We start from the raw sequence: 18,621 nt of genomic DNA, 5'->3' as shown, positions 1-18,621 counted from the left end.
AGGATTCTGTGGCCTTAAGGAGCTGTATCACCTCAGTGAAGGTTCAGATGAGTGTGGGAGCTGAGGCAAAAGAGCAGGCAAGACCTGCAAGAATTATATGCAGTGAGACTTTCAGAAACAGGAAGGTATTAGATGAGCTCAGATGCACTTCCCCATGGGACAGAGCTGAAGCATCCTTCCTTAATACTGCAGGGAAAGATAGCATCAAAATATGAAGGAAGAATTTACCATTACTGGCTTCCAGTCTGTGCTATGATCCTATCATCACTGTGTGTGGCACATCTGATGTTTTCCTGCCCATTTCCATCTTGCTTCAAATAGGAAAAGCCATAAATAACACTTTGCTGCTTTTTTCATATTTGAAAATATCCATCAATATTTGATGAAATCCGTTGTGTGTCAAAACACTTCTGCAGTTTATTGCAGATGTACAGATACTCAGGCCAGGTTAATTCATAATTATTTCCAGTAACCTAGAATAGTTACTAATTTAATCAGCAAGCAAGGAAATTTCATTTAAATATACAATTTTAATTTGATTTTGCATTTCTACTCTTTCTGTAACATGAAAATTTTTTTTCAATTTCTCCTTTCAAAAACAAACTATGCTGAAACACACAGTTTTCTGTCAATGCCTACTGAAGAAACTGGTGCAAGCTGATCTGCCCCTTGAACAAACTGAATTCAATTATTTACCCAGCAACTTGCTTTACTTCAGTGATCTGATGTTCTTTAAGACTTCAGCAAAAATATTTGATCTACATACTCATATTATTTATTAGCAAAGCTATTTAAATTTGACAATCTGTACGAAAGTCTGTATCTACTACAATACTTTAATAAAAAGTTCCACTTAATACGATATCTTTCTATATCCATTCTTACGTTCTCCAATATACTGTAGTAAATAAAAAAAGAAGAAAAAAAAAAACAAAACAAAAAACCCCCAACACTTTTGGCTATGACATTGTGAGAACAGCTTCTCCTCCATTACAGACATATGTCTACTTTTCCATCACAACTCAAAAAAATCCTGAATCTCAGTTTAAAAGCTGACAGTGAAGGTATGACCAAGCTAAAAAGCCAAATTTTAAAGTAAATTGTATGAGATACAGGCACACATTCTCTTCCAGTTACTCAGCAGTGGACTGGTGATAGTCTCTACCAGGTACAGCAGGAGAAGACACGAAAATGTAACAGTGAAACTTCAATACATTCTGTCTGATAAAACTCCTTAGACATACTAGTTTTATTGCTTTATAACTTTATGAAAACAGAGTCTTCATACTTAAAATCTCAACATATACATAACTTCAGATGGATAAATATGGCACGAGCAATGCAAATACTAGGTTCATGAAAGGAGGTATGCAGAAATTAGAATTTCTACTTCCCTCCCATTCAAAGCCATCTAAAAATGCACACCTGGAAAGAAAAACCATAATAGTTATTTGCCAAACCCTGCAGTGTCATCTGGCAGCAGCAGGTCAAGCTTCAGAAGCTGGCTCCAACCTGACCAGTGACTGATCTGTTCCCTTCCAGCTGAGACATCAGGTCACAACAAACATCCTGGTCATGCAGCTAATGATAGAGCTGGAGGGAATCCTTCAAAGAGGACTGCAGGACACAAGGAGCAAGTTTCCTTCTGGGAAAATGGGGTGAATTAAGGTCATACTGAGAACAGACAGGTGGTTCACAGGGTAAAAAGAGGGCTAGATTAACATGTGGAATTAATGCTGTTTTATTTTGTAGCCGTGATGCTAAAGCTCTCAGACAAAAGGCCTGAATCAGACTCCAGGCACGGTATCAATTTCTGCACTGAATAAACAAGGCCAACTGCCTGTACATAGATACTATAGAACATCATCTGCCATCTAGTAGAAGAGATGTTTAATTAGCTTAGCAGAGACACGGGGTTTAGGGAAAGGGGGCCAGTAGATTCTGTGTCCTTCAGTCTAGCACAAGCATTTGTAAGACAATTCTACACTCAAGGAAAATGAAACCAAAACCAACTATTTAAGCATTTTTTTCATTAGCATGCCAATGAAATGCTATATCTTTTTGAAATTATAAATTTTCATTAAAATTTATATGTTCGTAAAATCCACAATCCTGTCTCAATGAATTGGACACTTGCAGGTCACATGGGAAGACAGGAACGTATTACTAGAAAAACAATGTACTGTCGGAGACAGTGAGGGAAAACTAATACAACCAATATGGTTGATAAACAAGCTTCCACTTTATTGCGCAGTAACTTTTACTTATATAGTGTTTCTGTAACCGTGTCCCCGCCACCACACACCAACGTAATGTATTATTGGACACCCGGTGTGTCTACCTGTAGCACGGGCTGATCTAATTGGCCCCTCAAACATGGGGTTGGGCACAGCAAAGGGGTCACACCCCCTACCTTTTCGGGAGCATTCTACAACATTCTACAACAATGTACAATCAGCAAGTATGCAAAATAGAGATAAAATGCTGATGAAAAAATTAGGATGGCAGTGATTCCTTCCATATTACTTCATAGAAACACAGAAAGTGAGGGGTTGGAAGGGACCTTGAAAGGTCATGGAGTCCAACCCCCCTGCCAGAGCAAGGTCACCTATAACAGGTCACACAGGAAGGCATCCAGGTGGGCTTTGAATGTCTCCAGGGAAGGAGACTCCACACCCTCCCTGGGCAGCCTGTGCCAGTGCTCTGTCACCCTCACAGTGAAAAAATTCTTCCTAATATTTATACAGAGCTGCCTATGCTCCAGTTTATAACCATTGCCCCTTGTCCTATTATTAGTCACCCCTGAGAAAAGCTTGACTCCATCCTCCTGGCACTTGCTTCTTATATATTTATAAACATTGATGAGGTCACCCCTCATTCTCCTCTTCTCCAAGACCCAGCTCCCTCAGCCTTTCCTCATAAGGGAGATGTTCCACTCCCTTCATCATCTTTGTGGCCCTGCACTGGCCTCTTTCAAGCAGTTCCCTGTCCTTCTGGAACTGAGAGGCCCAGAACTGGACACAATATTCCAGATGCAGCCTCACCAGGGCAGAGTAGAGGGGGAACAGAACCTCTCTCAATCTACTAGCCATATCCCTTCTAATGCAGCCCAGGATGCCATTGGCCTTCTTGGCCACAAGGGCACATTGCTGGCTCATGGTCATCCTTCCATCCACCAGCACCCCCAGGTCCCTTTCCCCTGCGCTGCTCTCCAGCAGCTCAGTCCCAACCTATACTGGTACCTGGGGTTGTTCTTTCCCAGATGCAAGACTTTACACTTGCCCTTGTTCTAAACTTTTTTAATTTCTCCCTGCCCAACTCTCCAGTCTGTCCAGATCCCTCTGAATGGCAGCACAGCCTTCTGGACTGTCAGCCACTCCACCCAGTTCTGTGTCATCAGCAAACTTGCAGATAGTATACTCTGTTCCCTCATCCAGGTCATCAATAAATGTATTGAATAGTACTGGTCCCAGAACTGACCCTTGATGGACTCCACTAGAAACAAACTTCCAACTAGACTCCATCCCACTGACCACAGCTCTCTGGCTTCTATCCTTCAACCAGCTCCTGATCCACCACACTGCCCAATCATCCAGACCACACTTCTTTAGTTTAGCTCCAAGGATGCTGTGGGAGACCATGCCAAATCCCTTCTTGAAGTCAAGATAAGTTAAGTCTACTTCTCTGCCATCATCCATCCACCTGGTTATATCCTCATAGAAGGATCATACATGACTTCCTCTTAGTAAAGCCATGATGACTGCTTCTTATAAGCCACTGGTCCTTGATGTGCCTGGAGACAGCATCAAGAATGAGTTGTTCCCTTACCAGGGATGGAGGTGAGGATGACCAGTCTGTAGTTACCCAGGTCCTCTTTCTTGCCTTTCTTGAAGACTGGAGTGACATCTGCTTTCCTCTAGTCCTCAGGCACCTCTTCTGTTCCCAACAACTTACCAAAGACAATGGAGAGCAGCCTAGCAATGACATCTGCCAGTTCCCTCAGCACCCATGGGTGTATCCCATCAGGACCCATGGATTTACGGATGTCCAGACTCATTAACCGATCCTTAACCCAGGCCTCATCAACCAAGGCACACTCATCCTTTACTCTGACTTCCTCAGTGACATTAGGAGCCTGGGACTCCTGAGGACATCCTCCAGCAATAGACACACAGAGACAGAGAAGGTGTTCAGCAGTTCTGCCTTCTTTGTATCCTCTGTCACCAGGGCACCCACCTCATTCAGCAGTGGGCCTACATTGCCTCTAGTGTTAGTTTTATCTTCTGTGTATTTGAAGAAACCCTTCCTGTTGTCCTTAACCTCTCTTGCAAGGTTTAATTCCAAGGAGGCTTTAGCTCTTCTGGTTGCCTCTCTGCATTCTTGGACAACAGTCCAATATTCCTCCCAAGGGGCCAGCCCTTCCTTCCATGATCTCTAGGTTTCCTTCTTCGATTTGAGTTTATGTAGCAGTTCCCCGTTTAAACACAGTGGTCTCCTGGTTCCCTTTCTTGATTTCCTTCCCATTGGGATGCATCAGTCTTGAGCTCAGAAGAAGTTGTCCTTGAATATTAACCAACCATCCTGGGTCCTTTTACTGTCTAGTACCCTATCCTATAGGATTTCCACCAGCAATTGTTTAAAGAGGGCAAAGTTGACCTTTCTGAAGTTCAGGAATCCTGTCTGAACTCCACTGTCTCATGGTCACTGCACCCAAGCTTGCCCTCAATCTTCGCTGCTTCAACCAGACCCTCCTTGTTGGTTAGGACAAGATCCAGCAATGCTCCACTCCTAGTTGGCTCCTCCACCGATAGCATCAAGAACTTATCAATGCACTGAAGGAACCTCCTGAACTCTGAATGGCTGCTGAGTAGCCCTTCCAGCAAGTATCTGTGTAGTTAAATCTCCCATGAGAAGCAGGACTTGTGACCTTGAGGCTGCCACCTGCTGCTGGTAGGCCTCATCAACTCCCTCATTCTGATCAAGTGGCCTGTAATAGACACCCACCACAGTATTCCCCCCATTAGCCTGCCCCTTAATTCTAACTCACAAGCTCTCAACTTGCTCCTCATCTGCCCCTGGATAGAACTCAATACATTCAAGTTGCTCTCTGATGCAAAAAGCAACTCCCCCACCTCACCTTGCTGCCCTGTCTTTCCTAAAAAGGACATAACCATCCATGACCACATTCCAGTCATGCGAGCTGTCCTACCACGTCCCTGAAATTGCCACTAAATCACAGCCCCTTGACCTCACACAGATCTCTAACTCCTCCTGTTTGTTCCCCATGCTACTTGCATTTCTGTATAGGCATTTCAGGTTGTGGGCTGAGCCTGCTGACCCCACCCTAGGGGAATGGGGGTCCTTCTGGTCTTCATTCAGACTGGTACATTGCAACACTGGCACAAACCCAGCTACACCCCCTTCATTACTGATTCCCACCTCGAGTGGGACAGCAGACCGAAGGCCATCCCTAGGCTCATCCTCAGTGAGCCTGGCTTTATCCCCTCCTCCCTTCAAGTCTAGTTTAAAGCCCTCTCAATGAGGGTTGCTAACTCCTGAGAGAAGATCCTTTTCCTGTGCTGAGATAGCTGTACCCCAACTGTTGCCAGCAAGCTCGGTAATGTATAAATTGATCCACAATCAAAGAACCCAAAGCCCCACCGCTGACACCAGTCCCTAAGCCATGAATTAACCCGTTGGCTCTTCCTGATAGTTCCCTCATCCATCACTGTCATTAGAGGGGTGGAGGAGCATGCCTGATCCCTTAACTAGTTAACCCAGGACCTTCAAATCACCTAAAAATTCCATAAACACCTAACTCATTAAAGTACACATTAGGTGTTTGCCTTAAAAAAACCCAAACAAATACAAACAGAAACTCCTGAGAGTGTGTTACCCTCAATGCTAGATTATTTTCAGGCACATTTTTGGCTATTACCATAATCATATACCATGACAAGAGCTGGGGGAACAGCATAGGACAAACAAAAATACCTCTTTGACAACTAATATGCCTGTCTCAGCCCAAACCTGTGTATAGCACCAGTACTTTTATTACACTTGCATTTGAACACGTAACAAAAAAACAACAGTACCAAGCAGGAAACAATTTTCCAACTGATCAAAGCCTAGGTGCAGCAGAATACTTCTTCATATGCTCAAACTATGAACACAATACAATACTCTGCTGATTTGTGGTATAATCACAAAGAGCCAGGGCATTTAACTGAAGGATGACTATACTACACAAAATCAACTTCTGTGATACTAATGATCTAACAAACTGACACTAAACATTTCTAGCTGAGATAGCAAGCTAGAAAAGTGGCAGCATTTCCAAGCTTTCCACTGATGTTATGCTAATAAGAAGGTAATTGTCCCAAGGCAGATTTAGACTTATCACCAGCATGAGGGAATGTCTTGTTTACAACTAGACTCATCACTGAGTATTTCAGAGTTTAGAGGACAAAAAAAGTAAAATTAAAAAAATATAAAAATACAAATCAAACACAGACTAAACAAACCTACCGTAGGAAAATCTAGGCTTTTGCACACTTTGTTTGTAAATACCAGAAAAATTCTGCAGAAGATACTCCATGTGAATGGGTGCTCAGGCAAGTAACTCACAATTTGAACTGTCATGTTTCTTAAGCCTTTAATCCTTCATACAGTAGAATGTACCAGACATCTCTATACTGTCTGAAAATCTTAATATAAGAAGAGATACTATGGGTTTCAGAGCAGGGGCTACACACTGTTTTTTGTCTGAACGGTGTTCTGGGCCTGAATTTTCCAAAACATTGAACAAAAAGGTCTTTGGCTGTCAGTTCACAGCAAATGTGCTGAAAAGCACACTAGATATCCTAATGCTGCCAAACAAGCTGTGCACTTCTGTGAAATTTAGTCAGCATGGAAACCAGCATCTCCTACAACTTCTCCCTTCCTAATATCACTTATTTCTACTTCAAACCACACAGCTTTGAAATATCCTGTGAGAAAAGCTTGAAAGAGAGGGGTTAAATACTACAGTAGAGACCACCTAACAAAGATCAGAATCCAAGGAGCAAAAACCTAAGCCTTACTTTGAGGAACTATGTATAGTACAAACTGCAGAGCCACAGGAGCTTGTCCTGGAAAAAAAAAACAACACAAGGCAAGAAACATGACAGTGTAGCCATCTTTTTACAAATTTAAATCCCTGAAAGATCCCTGAATTTACTCAGCTACTCACAGGCAGCAAACAACCTTATGAAGATAGAGAGTAAGTCTCTCAAAAAATAGAAAGGAAAAAGACAGGTAAACAAGACACATTACAAATTATTATGAAAGAATGCATTTTTGTTCACTGCATTTTTCATGGCATATTTTGTCTCTTCAGTTAAATTTCTGAATAAGCATCTGTACCAGAACACTGATAACCCAGAAAATGAAAAGGATGGACCTTCTTGCCCTTCCTTATCCTTCTCTGTGACCAAAATTAATTTTATCTTTGCCTCTTTGCCTTGCAGTACAATTATCCTCTTCAAAACGTCTCCAACTATACCTAGGCGCAGGAAAAGAACATTAACAGTTGACTACATGAGAGAAAAAGCTTCATACCTGTATCATGAATTAACCACAATGTTTAATTCTTGTCTTAACAAATCCATTACATAAATTGTATTCTGTGTATCATAGGCTATGCTGTCCAAACATAAATCCAGAGTATTATACCTTAATCAGTATAAAAGAAAATTACTGTAGGAATTAGAAGTCTGTCCTCTAGAAATAATACCAAACATGTGGGATGAAACTTTCTAATAAAAGAGCATTGCTGTTTTTTTGGTAGAGCTTCAGGAAGCACAGACACTGAAAACTCCCACAACCTCGTTCAAAAATCTGTGACCAAAAAAGAATCTCTATGGATAAAGCTCAATGGTCTCTAGATGCAATTCCTACTATACAGGAGAGAAGGAAATGCACTAAGCTTGTTGAATTAAACTTCCTATCACAAACACTCCCTTTACAATCAATGCATGATACAGACCTGTCACTGCTAACTCTCAAAATTGCCAACACACCACCTCAAAAGTTAGCCAGAATCTAGACCTCTTCCATGATTCACTGTCTGCTACAAACAGATAGAGCAGTTTTCAACTCCAGAAATGCTTTAGTGGGTATGTCCAAATATGTGCCCTACACAATTAGCTTTTGGCAATCTTATTTTAAAGTATGACTTTAGCACCATTACTGTGTCTCATGGGTTACAGATGTTAAGTGACAGGCCAAGTGCTCACAATCTCGAGAATTAAAAGGAAAACAAGGAAATAAGGAATCACATAGCAATATGCACAGTTTAGACTGTCCCATTTTATTTACCTTTCTGCAACTTTTTTTGTTTCAGCTTTACATAAAGTATTCATCTTCAGATGAGTGTTTGACTCATTTCCAGCTACATTATTTCTTCTACCATGACCCTGAACTTTTAACCTTTCATCTAGTGTCTCAGGGATCCTAAGAGAAGAAAACAGCATTATTCCCAATATAATGCTGAGTAAAAGACAAGTAATTCAAGGCAATACAGAGCTCATGACAGAATTGGGAAAAAAGTACAGGAGTTCTGATTCTCAGTCTGCTGCTGTAATCATCAATTAATTCACAAAAAACAAAAACAAACGAACAAAAAAACCCAAATGAAACAACTTACACCGAGATGGGTTCATTTAAAAAATTAAAACATTTCATCAGAAAATTCATCTACATGGGATTGCAGCAGCTTTTAATGTTATGTTTATATATGGCAGCAACCTCCCACAGTATACTTCACCTTCCCAATCATGAGATCCTGCTAGAGTAAACACCAAACAAGCAGAGGCAGAACTTCAAACACACTAAGAATTACTGGAATACCTGAGGTTACCTGACAGATAAGCAGAGCTTCTCCTACACAAGTAATTCTTAAATCTGATCAAGAGGACACATGCATTTATCCATTAGAAAGGACTGGAAAAGATGCCAGTATTCATTAGGATTTTTCAAACAACGTTAAAACTCCAGATCACTAAAATTAAGTGAAAACAGGACAGCAAACTTTTATTCAAATGATCTCGCTGTGAAGTTAAGCATATCTGTGCAAAATTATTTATTTTTAAGTTGGGGCAATTTTCCACATAGATTTTTAGACCGGCTAACATAATGAGGTGCTTTAAAACTAACAAACAAGATTTTTTCTCCTGACTCTATTTGCTACGAAGATGTAGAGGAAACAGGGAAGCAACCACAAAACACAGTCTTGCCTAGCACACCACAAAATTACAAAACTGTAAATTTCAGTCAAGGCAGAGACAATAACAATATCTGCATCCAGGAAACAGAACAAGAAAGACTGGAAGAAATTGTCCTATCCACTGTAAAAACAAAAACAAAAATGAAACAAACCCCATAAAAACACACCACAGCCCTCTCCCCAAAAACCATCATAATCAAAGAGACAAACTCAAAGAAGTCACGTACTCTTTAGTATGTTCTCCATTCGACCTGCATCACCACCACTGCATTCTCATCAGTACTGGTATCAACCTCCTCATGGAGAAATACACTCAAAAATGTCATTTTGCAGCAATCAAAAATAGAAACAGAATTGTACATTGTCAGTCTTTGAAGATCTTTTATTCAGTGCTTCCACAGTAGTCCTACCAGTGCAGAAGGCAACAATGCAAACCTCTGAAGATACTCCAGGGGAGAAAAACTATTCCTAGAGCTTGAGCAAGTGCTAGGCTCAGAAAGCAAGGAGATCTTAGTCTACACACCAACTAAACAAAGCAGAAGTAAACCCAAGGGAAAACAAATAAGACAGCTGCACTTCAGTATGGACACCCTAGCAGTGTGTACCATCAGCCATGGTGTTTGTCAAAATAGCGATAATGCAGCTGAAGGAGAATCAATATGATTCAAATCCTCACAATACAACCATCCCATTATCTCTTCCTTAACCAAAAATGGACAACTAGTATCACATCTGCTCCTGGAGACACTATACAAATCATATTATCATTTCCCATGCTAAGATCATTTGATTGTTTTAGGATACTTTTCACTCTCTGCCCAACACAACACAAATGCCAGTCATTTCTCGACTTTCACTCATCTTTGGACAACAAGCAAGGACACAAATTCAAATCCAAAGCAGAGAACAAAGCTTTCCCATTATTTATGTAGTTTCACTCAGTAATGCTATTTTAAATCCAATAAGAGCTCATGCTGTCACTACAGCACTAGACAATTAAATCACAAGTATTTTCCTTCCACACCAACTAGAAGCTTTCTCACACCAGAAGTATTTAAACCAAACTCCAAAGGGAGAAGGAGAAGACTGAATTACGGAACTCTCCAATCTTTGGAGTATAACCTCCCTATGACAGTGATGAAAGACTATCTTTTGCATCTCATGAAAATAGGACATTATTTTTTACAAAATCTTTCAGGATTAGGTCACGTTCTGCCCAGAATAAACACTGTTCAGGTCATTGGCTCTCTGTATTACTAACAACTGCAAAATCCACCAAAACCAGTACTGAAAATGAAACTGTATTATATTAATTTTCTATATAATCTTCTTTCTCATCTCCCAAGATAAATCATTCTCTCATCAGTGGTCCCTTTTTTAAATCCCTGGAATAAAGAGCACTTTCCATTTCTTTTTTTATTAATAAAAAGTAGGGACGAACTAATACAGTACAGGCCTACACCTAGCACTTGTACTGAGCTCAACTTACAGGTTTTTATACAGTATGTTTTCTTCCATCTTATTACAGTCCCAATGAAAAGACTGAAAATCAAAAATCCTCTTTGCAACACTGGGAAATAACATGTACTGGACTTAATACATGTTCCATAGTATTATTCCACTGGTTATAAAGGAAGAGATTCAGAATGTCTTCTCAGCAGGGTGGCAAAATCTGGAAGGAATCCACCTCTGAAAGGTCTCTAACTCGGAGGAAGAGGACTTAATCACTCAACCCTGTGATTTGTATTTGCCTTTAATATAACCCTGCTGCTGCGTGAAAGTTTTTCTTATTGAGAGAAACAGATTAATTCTTGCTTATGGTGGTCTACTACATTTCAATATAGGGCTTGCTTCAGATATCTTCAGAGGAGCCATATCCCTTCCCCCATCCCTCTTTTTTTTTTCTTTATTATATCTTCCTTTCCACTTCCAAAAAACTGCAGGTGGTTCCAAATCGCATACCTATAGCATGAGCTGATTTAATTTTATCCCCTGATCATTCACACAAGATAGCAGAATTTAACTGCTTAGCTTCCCATATCATTATAAGATACAAATGCACTTAAATCTCCCTCACAGAATTCAACTACTTTCTTTGTTTTATCTAATTAATTTTTTTAAGAGTTACCAGACAATGTGAGCTGTAGCCCCATTTTCTGTTCTGACATTTTTTTTCTTAAAAATGAAAAATAAAAAACAATATATGCATACACATCCTGTCATAAAGGATCTTTTGCCTTAGGCATCAAACATCTTTGAAGACCTAGTAACAAACACTAACCCTCAAGATGATAAAGAAGGAATTCATGCCAGGGATAAATCCATATCAATCTGGAACAGTCCTCAGCAGTCTCCAGAGCAACCCAGGTCTGGAAAGGCAAATCAAGCCCATTTGATACATATCACTGTTTATTTGCAGATTAAGTGAAAGTTCAAGTATTGGCCACAGGAAAGGGCCATTTCATTTGCATACTGTTCTGCTTACAAATTATTCAGAAAACTCTTACAGTTTTGGATGACTATATATGATAAATATGCTTATAATACCTGTCCTCTGTTACCCAGCTATAGAAGCTCCACACCAAAATCTGAACCAAAACTTTCCTCAACTTACAAACAATCACAAACTTGGCAATTATTTCAAAAGCAAGTCTTTTATGCTCACAATGTTTCTACAGATGCAGTTCATATATAGATATGAACACTGAGGTCTTTATAAAAAGATGGGCTGCTAAGAGCAAAATCATCTATAAGCAAGACTCAGATTCTGCCTTAACATAAATGCAAATGTAAACAAACTAGGCATTACTAAACCTAAAAGACTTTCTGAAAGCTCTTTTTTATATTTCTCAGTAAAGAAAGAGTCAGTACACTAAGCCTTATATTTCATATGTACACATCAAGCACTCAACTTTATTCACACAAGCTTGACGTAACATTTTACTAGAGATTTATAAATTCACAACTACTAAAAGTCAATTTATTAAATACCAAATAATCTGGCCAGAGACCCCTAAACTGCAACCTGCTAGAAGCTAGTGATACTTCCTTCAGATACTCAGCTATTTGCATGCTCTGTGATACTCTTCCCTTGACATCTGCTATCATCATCCACTGTTAAAAACAACACATTAATGTAGAAATACCTTTGGTCTGAGCTGACATACAATTTTTATGTCCATATTTTTGCGTCTGGGAAAAAGGAAGGTAAAATAGCTAAAGCTGGTTCAACACCTACACTGTTCAATTCCCTCAATTCAAAACACTATGTAGGGCACTCGTATGGCAGCCAAGATACTTATATAGTAACAAATTCTTAATATACTTCCATCACTCACGAGAGCACCACAAATATGTAACTCTCCCTCCTTCTCCCTCAGCTGAATTCACTCCCCCTTTCAAGTTTTACTTAACACTTATAATAGCTTTATGAGTACCATTTTTAATATATTTATACAGTATTAACTATTATCAAAAGCCTGCATCACCTGCATGAGAAGATTTGTGTTATTCCTCATGTGTATTTTACTCAGATTTTAGACAGGTAGGTCTCTGGGGTTGTGTTGTGTTTTGGTTTTTAAATTATTTACAACTGAAGGGGTTTCTTAGAAGTTATTCCACTACATGATTTGAACAGGGGTATCTGCTCCTTATCAAGCACAGGCATCAGTAACATTGCTAGTAATGCCTGGATGCCCAACAGACCAGTGTTCCACTTCACCAAAATAGAGTAAGAGCAAGACTGATCTCTTCCTCTGACAATTTAGAATTTTGTTAGCCATGGTCTTTGTCCAAATAAAGCTTCATGTGAACTGTGATCCATCAGAATCACAGTGGGCAGCCATTCTTTGCTTTTTGCAATAACTTTATGCTACTTATCTTCAAAAACACCACTCTTATATAGTATTCTGGAAATACATGCAGAAATACTGTTATCTTTCATATTCTGTCCAGCATTTATAGCTCCTTTCCATATTTTCTATCTGTTTAAATGGTACCAGGTACCACTGGTAAAGCATTTGCAATAGTTTTCTTTAAAGGGCTACGTGAAAGAGTTTGGCCTTCTTCCAATTTTTACTTGGCAATTATTATCCAAGTTACTGAAACTAGATAGATGAAGATTTTATTTAGAAATCAGTTTAGATACAAGATATTCCCTTTAACAAATATTTAATCAGAAGTGTGCCTTCAAAGGAGAGGAATCTATTTCATCACATGTACAAAGCAGACGAAGAACTGATAGGGAGGACTGATACTAGTACCAAGAAGTGCTTGATCTCTGTATTCTAATGGGAGAGTTAATCATCAAGTACATGCTTTGCAAAGATTACTTTGCATTAGACAAGGATGCCAGAAACTGTTAAACCCAGGGTACTAGGAAAGTGTATGACTACCAGCCGGGTCTGCTAGCTCTGGAACTATGCATAAGGCAACAATCACAAATGACTCAGGACCTCCATAAACAGCCCAGTTTTCCAGTGGGAGATCTCCAGACCACTTTTGATACAGCTACCAAAGATACAAGGTGCATCTGAGTAATACTATGGTCTTTCATGGCTATAAGCACGAAGTGAAAAACCATTACTGTAGACCATTTAAAAGCTATTAAAGTTTCAAGTACGGTAAAATGTTGTAAACAAAGGCATTAGTTAAAAATAACATAGGAATAAGGAATGCAATACAAAAGCACAGATCAAAACAAGAATCACACAAAACCAATGAACACAGAAATAGAAGAACAATTTATTGGGACTGGACCTCTCTGAACATTTTCTCTTGGACCTTTTTTCCAAATAATCTGAATGCACACTGAGCTCACTGGAGTCTAGAGGCTCATCTGCCAACCAACAGTCATTGTTTTTGCAGAGTCAAGTGAAATAACTGACTGCACCTGTAAGACAGCTGGCAAACATTTAATTGCAACAGCTAAGCCTTCATCCCCTATAATGAACAGTATACAACTTAGATCCAAATTACATGAGCACATGATTCTGGATAGCATTACACTATCTGGGAATACAGTTCCCATACTATTAGTATATAGTACACTGTACCGTTCCCAAAATATAACTCCTTCACATATCTCCTAGTTTGCATTTCACTCCTAATGGAAGGACAATGCTTTAATGTACTGTTTTAAATGGAAAAAAAAATAATTAAATGTCGTATATTGGAAAATACCAACCAAGCAGAAGACCTCGCTAAACTATTAAGATGCACCGGTAATTCAAATAGCAATAATCATCTGCACATACAAACTGAGAGAGGTAGACGGAAAGCAGCATAAAGGTATGTGCTTCACACCTCTGGCATCACATTTGTTCTGCTACCAGGTTACAAAAATGGGACACTGAAAGTGACTGGAACTGCTTCCAGTCAAAAAAGTGAAATGTGAAATCCTGTGCCATTGCTAAGAGCTTTGCAAAGTGGAACTGAAGGAAATACCAAGATGAAGATGTTGGCCATGTAACTCACTCCTTCACAAAGTGTTGGGTTTTTTTTTTTCCCTGATAAGATACAGACATCTATACAAACTCTTTTAGCAGTGAAGCTCCCTGGTAACTGAACCAGAGACATGCACCATTACTATCTGAATCACCTTAACAGAAACTTTCATGAATTATTCTCTAAGTCATAAATATATATATAGTTAAGTCTTCCATAGGGTTTCTTCTGACACTAAAGAGAAATCTGTTCTACTAAAAGCTTCAAGGTACAGTATGAAATTACCTCAGACATAATTAAATAAAATAAAAATGCTACAACAGAAATCTGTAAACAACAGAAAAGTGAGTTTGTGGCAGCTTTGTTATTAAAAAAAATGAATCTAAAAATTCTGACAATTGTTAGACCTTCTTACAGAGTTTCTTACAGCAATCACAGGCAGACAACTACCTCTTTATGAGCGCTAGATGAGAATAATTATCTTCAGATACAAAGATAATAATTACACTAAGGTTACACTAAGTTACACTAATTTTGCAAGGTGCTTTGAAACCTATTAAAAGTTCTCTTAAAAGCTGTGTATTACAAGTATTCTTAATCATTACATAAAACAAGTACAACTTTTTCTAGAGGCTAATTAAATATTAAAAAACATCCATAATTTTATTTGAAAGTTCAGCTGAGCCAATCATTATTTTGTGATAAAAATTATTCCATCAGCTAAGGAGAGCTGCACTGCAACAGTTATAAGCTTGGTATAAGCTTATAATAGAACCTTTTACATCTATTCATCAACTTACTGAAGAAAATACATCAAATATTTTAAACTGTCCATCAAGAGTGTAGTATAGTTCAAAGTCAATAGGGGTTTTATAGAATACTGAAATATGTTAAGGGTTTTAGAATAAACACCTGTTGACTACGTGAGAACAAATTCCACAGGCAGTTGTAAGAAGCAGTGATGTGGTATATATAAAAAAAAAAGATGAATTTTTTTCTTGAAAGTAATTCACAACAGCTATAGTTGTCAGTTTTCTAAGCTATTTTTAACCTTATAAATATCTTATATCTTATAAATATCTATATATATATATATACACACCTTAACCCATTACCTCCTTTCAGCCCCAAGAAACAGATAATGACCTTCTTATAAAACTCCACTGGGGGCATGGGGAGATATGCAGTTATTCAAATAGCTCTATGCTTTCCTTGACATTCACATTGCCTGTGAAAAATGAGGCCCACTCGTGCTAATGTTCCTTATAAGAGCAATCAGGTTGGGAGCTCCTGGCGTGAAGCTATTTCTTGAATCATGATTGCAGGATCAAGTCGATAAGTAGCATCCGTAGGGATCACCATGATTTCACTATTATGGAAAAATCTATGACGGTATTATTGAAATAATTTTACCAGAAATCTTGATGTAATGAGAAATTAGTTCCACTAATAAACCTCTTCTTCTTCTGTAACTTAACTCTTTACATTCTTAAAGGAACTCCGTAAGCTTAGAGTTAACAACTGTATGTTAGTTGTTAATACACTCTTCAAAGCTGCCAATATTGTATTAGACTAAAACACCTGCTATTTTGAGAAAGTTCTTACTATCTGTATTTTATTAAACAGATATTTTAAGTTTTAACGCTTAGAATTTGCAAATGATGTGCAAAAACAGACATTAAAAAACAACACTATTATTGACAGCTTCCATATGTGCAGAAAATATCTGTTGCAAATACCCCTACTTAGAACACAAGATGTTGCTCATGTATCAGTAATTCTCAGACAGGCAAATTTCATCCTCGCAAAATGAAATTGCCTATGACAATAACATTTTTTTTAAAGGAGAAGAAAAACCTTTTTATAACAAGAGGCCTTTGTCTCTTTCTTTCTTGGAAACATATCTAAGTTGTAGAATAAAATAGGCTCTTGAATACTCAAACACCGTATTTTACTCAGGAAGTCCCTTAACCTCAAATAGCTGGAGGTCTGGCTCATTTCCCAAAGCCTCCCAATACACTCACCCAAGTTGTTATGGTGTTTCCTAAGCATCTGCTACTTGCCACTTCCAGAAACTGCAATCTAAAAACTAAACGGACGTTTAAACTGACCCCATACCGCTGTTTTACCTGTATGTTTTACTGCTTAATTTAAGTGCTGAATAGATAAATGATTCCTGCACTTTTCAGGAAATCTTTAGGAAGCCGAGGTGCTCGAACACGTTCGCAAGCAGACATTTACTGAAAGGCACGACGTGAAGACACAACACAAAAGAACGCGGAGTTGCATTCCCTCGGCGCATTTTTCTGTATCGTAGGGCAAATTTCCTAAGGAGCTGCCCCCCTCCCGAATACGGCGGGGACGCGGGGGGACAACAGTGAAGAATAAAGAGGTAAAAAAACGGGGGGAAAAAAAAAAAATCGCAGCCTGTGCGCAGAGGGTCAGAGACGATGCCGGCGGCAGATAGACGGCTCCCCGCTCCGCTGCCAGACCCCGGCCCCTCGGCCAGCCGGTGCGGAGCGGTTCGGCGGCCTCCGGGAGAGGGCGGGGACCACCCCCACCCCACCGCCTCGCTTTCCGGGCTCCCGGAGCCGCAGGTGTGAGTGAGGGGGGGATCCGGGCTTCCCGGGAAGCCCCCGCGGCTGGTGAGGGGGGAGGACGGGGGGAGGCAGGACCGACACCGGCCGGTGTCCGCCGGGCGCGCGGGGCAACCGCCACGGAAGGGGCAGCGCGCGGCGAACAACGGATGCGCGCGCCCGGGCGGCGCCCGCCCGGGACCCCCCTTCACCTCCCTCCCCGCCGCCCAAAACCGGACGGGTCTGCCGGCCTGCCCGCGGGCAAGCAGGTGCCCAACCGGAACAAAACAATCCCGCAGGCGCCCGCGGCCCCGGTCAGACCCTGGCCTGGCCCAGCCCGCCCCCGGCGGCGCCCCCGCCCTCCAATCCCCCGCTTCAACTCACCTCGGCGGGGCGCGGCGGAGGAGCGGGCAGCTGCCACTCGCACCCCCGAGGCTCCCTCCCCGCCCCGGCGCCGAGTACCTCCCCTCCTTCCTTCCCTCCCTCCGTTCGTCCCTCCCTCCCTGCCCGCCCTCCCGGTTCCGTCTCTCACCGCTACCGGAGCGGCGGCGGCTGCGGCTGGGCCCGACTCCGCCGCCACGTGACCCCCCCGCCACGTGACCACCACACTGCCCCGGCCCGGCTCCGCCCCCGCCGCCGATCCCGCGGCTCCGGGGCCGCTTGGCGGGGCTGAGGGCGGTGGGGGTTAGGAGGGGGGGGGGGGGGATGTGAAGGGGGTTGCCGCTAAGCTTTCACCCCTCCGCCCCCTCCCCGCAAAGCCGTGGGCAGCCCCTGGTGGCTCCCGCACCGCCACGGCCCATTTGTGGGGCCCGGCCAGCGCCATGACGGCTTGACACTAAGGCGTCGTGATAACAGCTCGTGTGACAGGGAGAAGCAGCCGTGGAGGGAGCGAGGCTGCCGCCTCCACCTCCCCTCCCCTCTCAGCCCTTTCCTTCCTTACTTTCGCCTGTCTGCATTAGGGAAAGCTTAGGCTGCCAGTGATACTGGGGGTTATTTGATAACAAAGCGCTCGGAGATAACCCCTCCCACGTCCAGGGCTAACAGAGGTAAGGGGGAGAGGTTGGTACCGGTAGCTGGGGCTTCACGTCCCATCATGTTCCTCACACACTTCCCAGGTAAAATCACGAGCACCACTGTGTCCCTGCATTTTAACTTAGCGTGTCGAGTAGTGCCCCGTGCTAAACATAACCTGTGCTCCCAGAAAATAATGCTGCCAATAATGGGTTAAGGGGATGTTTGATGAAAGGGAATGCCTATATCCTTAAAGTTGGCAATTCAGGATGCGATCCAGAGACCAAGGCTACAAAACATGGGGGAGCCTCAACGGCGAGGGAT

General features: G+C 41.3%; 1 protein-coding gene across 4 annotated transcripts in view; it reads right to left on the bottom strand.

Moving 5' to 3' along the window:
* Positions 1-17,948, bottom strand: part of TULP4 (TUB like protein 4) — a 148,215-nt gene extending 130,267 nt beyond the window's left edge. For 3 of the 4 annotated variants that reach the window (XM_071740646.1, XM_071740643.1, XM_071740645.1), the window contains exon 1: positions 17,819-17,948. The gene's annotated coding sequence lies outside the window, so the exon portion shown is untranslated. Of the gene's footprint in view, positions 1-17,670; positions 17,754-17,818 lie in introns of those variants that run through there. The other variant, XM_071740644.1, reaches the window with a different exon arrangement.
* Positions 17,949-18,621: the final 673 nt, after the last annotated feature.

Source organism: Heliangelus exortis, chromosome 3 (assembly GCF_036169615.1).
Source record: "Heliangelus exortis chromosome 3, bHelExo1.hap1, whole genome shotgun sequence".
Classification (NCBI taxonomy): Eukaryota; Metazoa; Chordata; class Aves; order Apodiformes; family Trochilidae; genus Heliangelus; species Heliangelus exortis.
Note: the sequence above shows the minus strand (reverse complement) of the source record. Positions and strands in the feature narration are given on the sequence as shown.